The sequence below is a fragment of the Eulemur rufifrons genome, chromosome 9, assembly GCF_041146395.1.
Source record: "Eulemur rufifrons isolate Redbay chromosome 9, OSU_ERuf_1, whole genome shotgun sequence".
Lineage (NCBI taxonomy): Eukaryota > Metazoa > Chordata > Mammalia > Primates > Lemuridae > Eulemur > Eulemur rufifrons.
In genome coordinates this window covers 47,596,481-47,608,642 of record NC_090991.1, presented here as the reverse complement: position 1 = coordinate 47,608,642, position 12,162 = coordinate 47,596,481, and positions in this window count along the sequence as shown.

Sequence of the window (12,162 nt, the reverse complement as noted above, 5' to 3'; positions counted from 1 at the left end):
GGGCATATCTAGATGTGCCCTTTTCCTAGTGGGAAATAGCTAGAAACAGTAAACGGATATTCCTTTCAATGAAAAGGATGAATCATCTTCGGTTGAATTTCTTCTTGATTTCAGAGTGCCAGCATCTTGACCCTCAAGAATATTTGAATGGCATTGCAGCATCAACTATTCTCAGAAAAGCATTTGTAATGATAGAATACATAAGAGTAACAATTAGGTCTTCTAATTGAAAATCCTCTATAAAAACAGAATAGGAGGAGGTGATAGAGGTGGTGTGAAAGCCAGAGGCTACATGTTGAGGGATGTCTCTTTGTTTACGGTGAGGTTTGGGAAGCAGTCACTAAAGTACTTCTAGTAACATGTACATTATCGCTCTTCATCTGTCCAACAGAAAGGACCCTGGTGCATAATTCTAAGTCATAGTCTAAAATCCAGCCTTAGATGAATATATCAGTATGGTTTAATTATATAACTTCTCTTTTCTATGTAACATCCCACCTACACTTCTTCCTCCCACCTCACCACTTGGACCCCAGGAGGGCAGCATTTTCCTGCTCTCTCTTCATATCAATGTATCTAGAAAAGTTCAGAAACTCATCTGGCGAAAGAACTAGTAAATTTAAAGGTTTTCTTAATCTTATTTTATGTTTTCCCTTGCAGGCGACATAGGATTTAAGATTTTAAATTCTATTTAGGCATAATGTTCCTGCAAGGGAAATTCAGCTGGCAGGTAACAAGCAGACAAATATTTTGCTTCTGCTTACCTCTTCTGCATACCTACATTTCTTTCCCACACTTCCTTTGTTTCCTAAAGAAAATGGGAAAACAACTATCTGCTAGGAAATCGCCCAGATAAATTCCTTTTTATGTAGCAGTATTCATTCCCAACAATTTCCTAGCATTTATAATAATTTATTAATATTAATCTTGCCATCTCCAGACTATGCACCCTTGGTATGGGGGAGATAAATGGATTTTTGTTTGTGAAACCCTATAGTTCAATGTAATTTATTTACAAAGCTGATTTTCCCTGAAAATCTTGATAATTTCTACTCTGTCTCTACAAATTGTCCACAAAGAAGTCTTTGCCAACATCCTATCCATTGCTGTCTCCTATGCATTGGCTTTTGCTCTTTCCCATCTGTTGTGGACATGGTGAAATATAAAATCAGACAATATCCACAGGAAAGGCCTCAGGTGGATAATTTTGGAAGAGAAGGTTGAGCCGGCTGCAAACCAAGCCAAATGTCTCTTAATTCAATCAGCATCAGTCTCTACTCTACACTTCCTAGTGCAAGACAAGTGAGATGTGCTAAATCATATGGCCATGTCTTTGCCCATGTTTAATTGGATTTAATCTTGTGCTATGTCATAATCTCTCTGCCTCTATGGCTCTGTCTCTCTGCCTCCGTCTCTCCTTGTCTCTGTCTTTATCTCTCTCTCTCTCTCTTTGTCTCTCTCTCTCATTCACACACACACACACACACACACACACTCAGCATTATCTCCTCTTTCCCTCCAAAATACACAAGCTTTTGTGTTAGATCTACCATTTGGCAGTGTGCCAGACTTCTTTATTTTTTTTCCTCCTTTTTTTTTCCTCCTTTTCCTAATTGCATGCTTGTGATTGTGAGATGATTATAATTATGAAACTTTAATTAATATAATAATCTTAAACCTTGTCCAAAAAAAGTAAAACAAAGAGTGACATATTACTATTCCTCCATGTTATAGTTCCAAACACATAGCTTTCGTTAATTTTACAGACATCATTTCTGAGTAAAAATATGTTATGGCTGTCTTAGGTTTATAGAAGAAACTAATGAATAAATACAAATGTGTAAAAATATGTTACATCAAAGGTTTTCCACTCTTCATGTGTACTATTAAAGGACCTTTCCCTAGAAGTAGTAGAAACTGCATTCATGTTTTAGAAAATTGCTCAGGATTCTCTCTCATCTCCTCCAAAGAGGAAGAATCAGCTTTTATCTAGTATCTCTTTTTTTTTCAGTGTATTTATATTTTTAGAGCTACTGTGAGCAATTCAGAGCTACCTTTGGTCATTATTCTAAAACCAAAGAAAACTCAAATTTCAAAATGCATTGGTGAAATATTATATTTTAGGTAATTATGTGTGTATATGTGCTGTGTATGCCTCAAACCATAGTTTTTGCTCCGGATCAGAGAAGTGTCTTCATGTATACATGTGCATCAGGCCAAAAGTCAGGAAACCCAAGTTCTACTAGAAGGCCCGTTATTAATACATTTTGCATATGATTCTGAGAAAATCCCTTAAATTCTATTTGATGTAGTGTCTCTTCTGTAAAGTGAGTAAGTTGGACTCTTGCTTCCCTTCCAGTTCCCAAGTTCTTTTATACATAACCCTTCCATAGTTTGGCAAATGTGTATATAATGTGTTTAAGGTACAGGTATCATGTGCTACGCCTCAAGTATATAGTTCAGAAACATAATGCCTGAAGTCATACATGGTATGTTGTATTAAATCCTTAAAACAGAATTTATCCAGACTCACCTTACTCTTTCCATTTGAACCCATAATTATAGGATTCTAAGGCTGTGCAGTTAACTTACTCCTCGCCCTCATTTTGGTCACAAGATGTAATCTAATCCTCCCAAACTGTGGAATACTAAAAATCACACAAAAGCTGAAAAATGCCAAAACAAACATGTTTTTAACAGATTCAGGGAAAGTAGAAATAAAGTGGCGTTTTCCCCAGGAAATTGCCTGCACTGTCCAAAGCCAGTTACAGCAGCTTTTTTTCTGGCCTGGCCTTTTGACCATCAAATGGAACCACTTTGTTCAAAAGAGCATTCTGAAGTGGCTGGCAGGGAGGCCAGCAGACATGCCGTGCTTCTGGTGGTTGTCCGTGCCGAGGTCCAAGCTAAGGCAACGCTGCGATCTTATTCCTTTTCCCCTTTCCAAAGAGTTTCTTAAATGATATTTCCTAGACCACTCAGCCAGTTTATAGTCTTTTGTTTAAACAACCACACCTCTCTTTCCCAGGGTCAAGTACCTGGGCAGAAGAAGAGAATGCCAGCATCATTTATTTTATTCCCTGGTTCATTCCTGAGTCAAGCTGGTGTATGGGCTACAAATGATTTGGTGCCTAAGTAATCACGGGTATTTATATAGGAGAATGTCATTCACACAATGGAAAAACCTCAGTCAGAAGTACATTTCCCATATGATTATGTGAGCATGGAGCTCCTTATTTTTTAAGGGAAAAAGTTTACATAAAAGCATAAAATGTATATTTATTAAAGAAAGTCAATAGTGAACACTGAGTTTGCACATGTTTTATTTGTTCTGTGAGTAATCCAGAGTATATTTTAAAATGCAACTTGCCTTCTGTCCACTCCTTGGATCTTTGGAGGACACTTCCTCCTTCTGTCCCTCCCCCACCAGCTTCTCCTATCTCACCGTGTAGCTGGTACATGCCTAGGGAACACAAATTTATTTTAACATTAACATAATCTGGAAGGCAACTCTAGCACCTAAAACTATATACTTTATATGCATGAACAGCTTTTGACTTGTTTTCTGTTTAAAATGTCCTCCATCAACATTCCTCTCCATTTATACACATAAGTATCTATCAATGTATTTAAATGTATGTGTGTATACTCATGTGTGCACGAAGATGGATTCCATTGTTCAAGAGTATGATATTGGAAAAGTACACATTTAATGCTGGAGTAAACATTTAAACCTATTTACTAAATATAGACATGGGAAATTATTGGTCCCAAGGGAATTTGCCCTCTTTTCCCAACCATTCCACATAACAGGGTGTCGCAAAGATAATGTTAAAAAAAAATTAGATGAGTCAGTGATTATCCAAATAAATGGTTGAATGAATAGATTCTGTAGCAGCTGATGAGAGATCATGTTGGTGTTTATTACCTAGAATATGCTTACCTTTTCTTATTGACTCGCTATTAAGTTTCCTTCTGAACACATGCAAAAATATATCTGAAGTGGGGAATTAAAGAACCAGGATTTATACTGACTTTGCTACTCTTATCTCAATGTAGCTGCATCATCGGAATCTAATTAACCAAAAGAAGTGCATTGAGCCTTAGATTAAAGGACAAAGGCATGTACATAGACCAGTCCTACCTTGAGTTTATGTTACTTCCACTTTTTTGATATCACTATCATTCAGCCCTGAGCTGGGCTACTCAACCAGTGAGAGCCTGCAGTTTTGAATCTTATGATTCTGGAACATTCATGGTAAAATCCTTAGGAAATATATATTGATATTGTGATTGAGTGTTTCTTTTCTTTCTTTCTTTTTTTTTTTTTAATTTTTTTCTGCCTGTACTTCTGCAATATCAACTGTATAAATCAACACACATTGTACTTGCCAAATGGGAAGTTATCAAGACAGGAGCTGGCATTCTTTCTTGCAGCAGAGTACCTCATTCAGACTCAGTTCCCCGCTAAACTGGCCAGGCAGGCTCTCTCCTGGCAGGCTATCAAAAATATCAGTATCCCTTTCTCTCTTTGCACTCTCAGAACTTCCACTCCCAGGAAGGAAATAACCACAGTCTTTGCACAAGATTAAGATGTCCATTTTACTATGTAAACTACGTCTCCATGCCACAATCATCACTGTAAGAGACGTATATAATAATAGTAATTTCCTCTTTGTCCCATCAATTGAGCTTTTGGTATTCTTTGATAAGTAGAGGGAAGGTTTCACTGAAAAGAAAATGATGCTTATGTTAGAGATGACTGGGGGAGAGATTTGTTTTACTTTAATTTTGTTATTTTACTTTATCTCTTTCCAATTTTGACAAAGAAAGAAGAAATTGTTGTATTAAAAATTAAATGTCATGACATTTCGACTCCATTGGTTTTTGGTAAATAACTTGTTGCTGAGGAGAGAAGTTGCTGGAAGACTCTCTCAGAGTCAGTTCCATTTCAGCCAAGAACTGGTAGCCTTGATGTGGGTTGGATCATTTTTGAGTCTGAGGCTAAATGTCTTTGTAGTTCCTGTTGAAAAAGTACTGATTTGAGGGGACAGATATTATGTCATCACTATTATTGCTCTTCAATGGCTTAAAATAAATGGTTAAAAATCTGGAAGTGTGATTGAGGGTTGCCTGTGCTGGCACTGTATAAAAGGAGGAGCTGGATTTAGTTTGTATACTTGAATGACAAGGAGATCAAGGATTCTTCAAAATCTAACTAAACATAATTGTCCACAACCTGTTTTGATAACTAAACAGTAGATGATTTCTGTTACTACTTTTGCCACATGCTTAATATTACTAATAAATAGTGTACATTTTGGAAGCGTTTTTGGATCAGGACAATGGAAAGCTCTACAGATTATAATTAATGATCAGCCTCTAAAACTTAAGGGAAAGGAAGTTTGTATGCACAGTCTACGTGCAATGTATTATATATAACAGTATGGGAGATGAACTACAAAAATCACCTGAGGGAAATTGCTCTATTGTTTCACGTTGATCCATGTACTGGTGATTATGGATCACTATCTGAACTCTTCAAGTGGTGTCATAAACAAGTGTTAATCTTTGTAGATACATATGGCATCATCAACCTTAATGGCAAAATGGTCACACAGAGAACTAATTTCTTATTAAAGATTAACTTTAAGAGACCAATTTTTACCATCCAAGCTGGGCTCAACTTTACCCAATGACAGACATTTTTTGGAGAAGTGTAGAGTGGCTGCCTAAGCTTTACAGCTTGGAATTTTATAAGAAAATAAACAGGGACCAAGGAAAAGCATATTAATGGCTCAAAATAAATTTTCTTCACATTTGAAAAAACAAGAGGCAATGTCTATAAACCTCTTAAGTGACAGCATTTCATGTGAAGAGAGAATAAGATAATCCTATTATTCTGGATTTTAAACTTTTATTACCCAGCTTAAAAATGTATGCACAAAAATCATTCATTATGGTAATCATATTAAACAATTAGAGTTGCTTCATCAGGTAGTCAAAAGAACAGATTGTTCTCTTTTCTTTCCGAAAAGTTACGTGCCATTATCCTTAGTGATTCTAAAAAATTAGACAACTGTCAAACTCAATTTGAGGCAGGTATATGTACTCATACAGAACAACTGCCCTTGGATTAGTTATCATTGGCTTCTATGCGTTTAAAAGGCCAGCCCTCAAAACCACTAGCAAGAGAGCAGCCCACATAATCTAATTTAGATTTAGGGAAAAGCAGGAAACCAGTGGGTTTTAGTAATTTAGGGGCCAAAACAATTTTGCCAAAGCTGAACTTAAACTAGATAAGATTGTATGGTCATCAATGTCAACAAAAATTCCAACACCACTAATTCATTCCATGAAACTCTTCTATGGTCAATGAAATGAGATCCAATTAGCAGGGGATATTGTATACCACATTTACAAATATACTCAGACTTGGTTTTACAAGTTGTATTAAATATTTGAATTATTGCTGAATTGCTCAGGTACATGAGTTTGGAAACTGCTAGAAGGGAAGGATGAACACCATAGCACCAAACACTGAGAATACACTCAGACAGCTATAATAACCAATGTTGTTTTAGAGGGATGTTCATAGATTTGTGCCACCCTTTGGTGAACCACAAAAGAAAATAAGGAGTGACACTGTGTTATGTAAACCAAAGTGGCTTCAATAAGCAAGTCTAGACAATTCTTAGAAAAGGCCTCAGATTTTTGGTCTTATTGAAGAACTCCATGATTGGCATTTAAGAACACAACAGGAAAATACTGCCATATATTATCAGAAGAGGCTCCTAGAAGAGAGAAACAGAATTGTATTGTGAGGCCAAAGATTTTGATTTACCAGGAAAATATCTTATATGTTAATAGTAGTTAAAGCATGATTTTTAGAATCATCCAGGCTTAGGTTGAAATCTCAGCTCTGTATATTTTAAGCAGTGTGATTTTGGTCAAGCCACCAAAACTTCCTGATATTCTGTTTCTATAGCTGTTAAATGAAGATGTTCACAGCACCTGGTTGACAGTGTTGCTGTGGGTATTGAATGAGATGTGTAAAGTGCTTAGCACAAAATAAGGTGCACTCAATAAATCATAGCTATTATGATCCTGACCTCCAAGATTTCTGGGATAGAATGTGGCTTTAAAAAAAAAAAAAAAAGTATAAGGAATGGTCTAGTCCTTTGGAATGGAAAAATTTTCATTCATTGTGACTCATTGACCACCAGAGAACCATTTACCATTTATCTGGGTATGTTGGCAATGAGAACTGTGTCAGTCCTCTCAACCCAGCAAATTGCAGTTGGGCCAAGCTGATGCAAAAGGAAAGATTTCTTTTCTCTGGGCAGAGTCTTCACTCTATTTAGGATAAGTGTGAGTAAGCAGATATACTTAACAGTCTATCTTCCCAGTTAAATGCCAACTATAAAAATGAATATATAACACAAAATAAAAGTGTTTAATGTTTGGGCATTATCTACATTATTTTTAATGTCATTCATATAAGGCATTAGGGATTATCACTGCCATGGTTTATATGTGAACCCAGGGAAAATCGGACTTGCTTACCTTAAAATTACTTAGTTTTGTCATCCATCTTTCATGTTTATTTACTCTTTAACTCTGCTTGGTTAAAAATGTAAACGAATACAACTCAGAGAAAAAGACCATGAATTTGTGAGAATGGATATATCATAAGAATATTTCTAAAGTGAGTGTTGAGATTAGCATCTGATGGCCTAGTAGAGTTGTTTGAGTTAAGGGGTTGTCTCAAAGCCTGTGTTTGCATAACACACCCTGAGTTTTATATTTCACTGTAACTTTATTTGTAGAAGTGAGGTGCTAAAGTAATTTCTCATCCCCTCATCCCCCATCCACCCAGACTCTCAACATTGTAAAATGAAGCAGGCATTATACAAACAATCATGACTTACTGAGATTCCTGCTCAGAAGGAAACAGCAGTCTACCTCAGCCAAATGCCTATGAGGTCAATATACAGTTTTCTGCAAAGTTTGAAGATTGTCATTGAACTGACATTTGTTCTCAGGCACAGAGTATTTCTGTATCATCGATATGACTTTGTTAGGGTAAAGAAGAACTGGAGGATCATGGAAAGTGAAGAAGGCCAAGAATAAGACTCAGGGAACTCGCTCTGAAAAAGCACATCTATAGGGAAGGTGCATTTTGACGTAAACAGTGTGACATAGGAGATGTCGTTATGGTCAGCAGGAGTCTAAACTAGGCCAAATTCACATCAAGATGTGGTGTGTCATATATACAGAGCCTCTCCCAAAATACAATGCCAGGGACTCTTATCTGGGGTGAAGATGAGTCCGTGCTGGTTTGGCTGTGGCCTATATGCAGTGATCCATGCTAAACTCAATAAATCCTTGACAAAGTAATTGCAGAAAGCATGGGCCATTTGATTTGGTCTTACCAATTTAGAACTTTGACCTAAGTTATTGTATTAATAGAATGCTGTTCAATAACATAATGTAACAACATTTTTTCCCCCTTTAGTGAAGGTCAAATATTTTCTAAATTGTACTTTAAAGGCAAGTAGAAAACATGATGGGAAGTTGTAGAATTAGGCATTTCTACCACAGAAACAGAGGAGTGACGCTCCCCTTAGGTTTGGCAGAAATCAGCTAGTCCCTGTGCCAAGGTCATACGTTAGAGGACCCCATTCTGTCCCTTGTCTAAATGTACCATGCCCTACCAAGTAAGGAGGGCATAAGGGGACAGGCCTTCCTAGAAACCATGCTTCTCCTCTAGACTTTACTCCAGCTATCAAGAACCATGGAATATTCTGTTTTAAGAGTTTTCAGCCTGCTTTCAGGCCAGTCTTCCTGATGACATCACTCATAAGTGTACCCCTAGGTCTGAGGAGTAGACAAAGGGAGCTCTTTGGTGGTGTGGAGGTGTTGGGGAGCATGGAAGGATCTTGCACCTTACAGGTGGATATCTACATGTATGCCATCAAGTCCCTTCACAGCTTGCCTCAGAACCAGGAGTAGTGAAAGAAATACAAGGTAGCCACGAAGCCAGGCCCTAAGGGCTGGTGCTTACTCACTTCCAAATGCCAGTGAGAAACACCAAAGAGTCAGAGAATTCTAAATGCAAACTTGACTATCCAGGTCATAAAGAAGCTATATTTGTCCAAATAGTTCAATAGAAAATATTGTATTTAATCATTTTTACCATGGTTTATAATTTAAATATTTAGACATATGGTACATGGCCTTCCACTTTAATTCCTGCCTTATATCCCACAAATGTTAGGGAACCGCATTCTGCTTGTTTGTACTTAGTTTTGACCTAAGATAATTGATTGTTAGTATATTCAGAGGGCTGCTAGACCTACCTGAAGTCTTTGAACGGCTATGAAATGTCTGTTCATATCTCTCAAATGAAATATAAGACAAAGGGAAGCTTGTCGTTTGAGGATGTTTCTAGGCACGAGGGCAGCCAATATTGTCCAGTTCTGTGTCTCTAATTCAATATGTATATTGACGGTAAGAATATCTATTGAAGATAGGAATTCAAGCAAATTTGTACGTTCAAAGTGATTTTTTCCATCTACATCTTTGAAAAACAGAGAGTGATATTTTTGTTGGCCTTTACTGATTTAATGCCAAAATTCAGAGCTAGTTTATGTTGCTGAATTCATTTTAGTTTATGTGGCTGAAAATGCCGTAAGGAGTTTGGGGGATGTTTTTCCTGATTTTGCACATTATACACAATCCTTTTAATGTTCTTTATATTTGAGCTTAGATGTTAACATACTTCTCTTCTATAAGAGTCTTGAAATCTGCATGACTGATGATAACTATTCTTTGATGTCACCTTCTGAAATGAAGCATTGAAGTGGAGGGACGTGTTATAACAATGTTGATTAATAGTTTTTCCTCTGAGCACTACATCTTGTCTTCATGTTTGCTCTGGCAGGGAAAGATTTAACTGAATGACAACACTTCTCTGGAAGCGTTTTTAGTTTTCACATAAAGGAAGTAGCCATGAACTTGCCTGTGTTTCCATTCATATCTTGAAACCTCCGCTCCTCCATGGTTGCTTTGTCAATGCACCATATACCCTAGACTGATATGTTTTGTGAGACATGTGACTTGCCCCACTGTTGAGTAGCCATTTAGAATAGTAAGCATTAATACTGTAGCATGAAGAACAGAATAAATAATAGCATTGGAAATATTCCCATCACTTTGCTTGCATTGGCTTGAACAGATAATTTGGTTGTTCATAAAATCACAATCCATGCATATCCTGCCTCTTAGAAGTCTGAGATTCAATGACAAGAATTTTAAGGGAGTGTATGACTTCAGTATGAGATAATTATGCTAACATCTCCGATTAACGTTTGCCTCATGGAACAAAATGTGGATTTTAAGCTTGTTGATTTGTCAAAAGTGCTCTTGTTCTTTCTTCTTTGCAAAAGTGGGGAGAAGTTCTTATTTTTAATTCCTCTGTTTGCCCCTGAAAGACAGCCGAGTTTTGATAGAGATTCTGCCAAAGTACAGTTTCATCTGTGAGATGAATTGGAAAATTCTTTTCTTGGAAGTCTTATTAAGGAGAATTATTGAAATATGTAAGAACTTTAAAAAAAAAATAAACAGTCTAGATTGATGTGTTCTACACTTTTATGTGTCTCAACTAGACTAACTTTCAGCTCCAAAGGAAAGCATTTGCCTGCCTTCTGTATCTCAAACTTTGTAAATCCTTGCTAATATTTGTTGAATAAATCATTTAATTTTCAGCTAAATGAATAGAAGCTGACCACCTATATAAGGTGTTGGCAAATATTACTTAAAGGGCCAGGCAATAAATATTTCAGGTTTCATGGGCCACATATAGTCCTTGTTACAACTACTTAACTACACTATTGTAGCTCGAGAGCAGCCATCAACAATATGTAAATACATGAATATGGCAGAGTTTTCATAAAAAATTATTTATAAAAACAGGCAATTTGGCCTTCAGACTGTAATTTCCAGAGTCCTGATCCATAAAACTGGAAGGATGAATACTTCTGGGTCCTTGACAATCTGACTCTCATAAGTTTGATCAATAAGTTTTTAGAATTGTCACATGCTGAATCATGTATCATATTCAACACTGGCCACTTAAGGAAATTCCTTTTAAGAAAATAGACATATTTTCCAATGAATTATATCTAAAATATATAGCCCACAAGGGTAACATTGCCTAGAAAGCAACAAATTTTTATGTTAAATGTTAATGATAATTAATGTCACCCAATTCCAGGCACTAAGACCTTTCCAGGCCTAGTCTAATTAAACCAAAGATGAATTCCATTGGGTGGGTTTATTAATAAGTGCTATACCTTGGTACCACGGAATATCCCAGTCAATTGTTTTGACTTTTTCACACACAAATAAAACCCATCTGAAAATGGACAAGGTTGGATTAAAAAAAAAAAAGGCTTTTTATTTTAAAAAGTGTGTCATTGTATCTACTTGATAGCATAATGAAAGAGTAAGTTAAAGACAAAGTAAAATTTTCAGTTAGATATTTACTGTCATATAAGGAATCTTTTACTTAACTATGTACCAAAAAGAAAGAAAAAAATAGAGAGGGAGAGAGGGAAAGAAATAGAGATTAAAAAAGAAACAGAGAAAAAGAAAGAGAAAGAAAGAAAGTTTTATGAGCAAAATTCATACAGCTGTAAATTAGCTTCCTGGGGCTGTTTTTGGACAAGTGTGTTGGGGAATAAAAAGAACATAGATAAGTAGCTCTTTATACTTAAATTGTTTTATAAAAGAAAATATATTCAGTGTGGCGGACTGGAGTTACTTGTACCTGAAAGGCCACTGTGGAGCAACTTTTTCAAATATCATACTGATATCATCATTGTAATATGATTTATGGTAATAGGATATTTCATGAAGCTACGTAAGAGTGAGAACAGTGAGAAGAGAATATTTTATTTAAAAAAACACTGCAGTTCTGAAGGAAGGACAAACTGTCCAAAAATATTGAGAAAGTAACCTAACACATGTTATTTGACGGATTAATACATTAGAAGAACAACGCCAGTTGCTGAAAGGTGAACTGAACTGAATAGGTAGAGCAGATATAAAAATTTTCCATGTAAATCATATGTTTATTTAGAGCCATTGTCATTTCAAATG